Here is a 385-nt window from a genome sequence, read left to right as displayed (position 1 = left end):
GNTGACTGAGGGAGTTGGAAGGGGGGAATAATATGGAGACCGAACTAGGAGTTGGGAGGGTAAAAATAGGTTCTTTGGGAATGGGAGTTGCATATAAGCCCGGCGCACACGATACGCTCGATTTGGGGGTGTAGAAATGGGAGAGGGTTTGTCAGAAAGTTACGTCAGGATAGAAGTATAGTAATAGATCTAATGGATGCTACAGATCTGGATATGAAAGGGCGTGTGTGCACAGTAATAGATCTGATAGATCTAGATATGAAAGGTGTGTATATACAGTAATAGATCCAGCCCTGAGAATAAGATGGTGTCGTGTATACAAATACTATATATACTCAACAGTCTCAAAAACTGTCAGAGTGACCTCCCTTCCCCCCCCCCCCCC

This window comes from Pseudogymnoascus verrucosus (assembly GCF_001662655.1).
Source record: "Pseudogymnoascus verrucosus strain UAMH 10579 unplaced genomic scaffold scaffold_89, whole genome shotgun sequence".
Lineage (NCBI taxonomy): Eukaryota > Fungi > Ascomycota > Leotiomycetes > Thelebolales > Thelebolaceae > Pseudogymnoascus > Pseudogymnoascus verrucosus.
The sequence above is the reverse complement of the archived record's forward strand: the minus strand, read 5'-3'. Positions refer to the sequence as shown.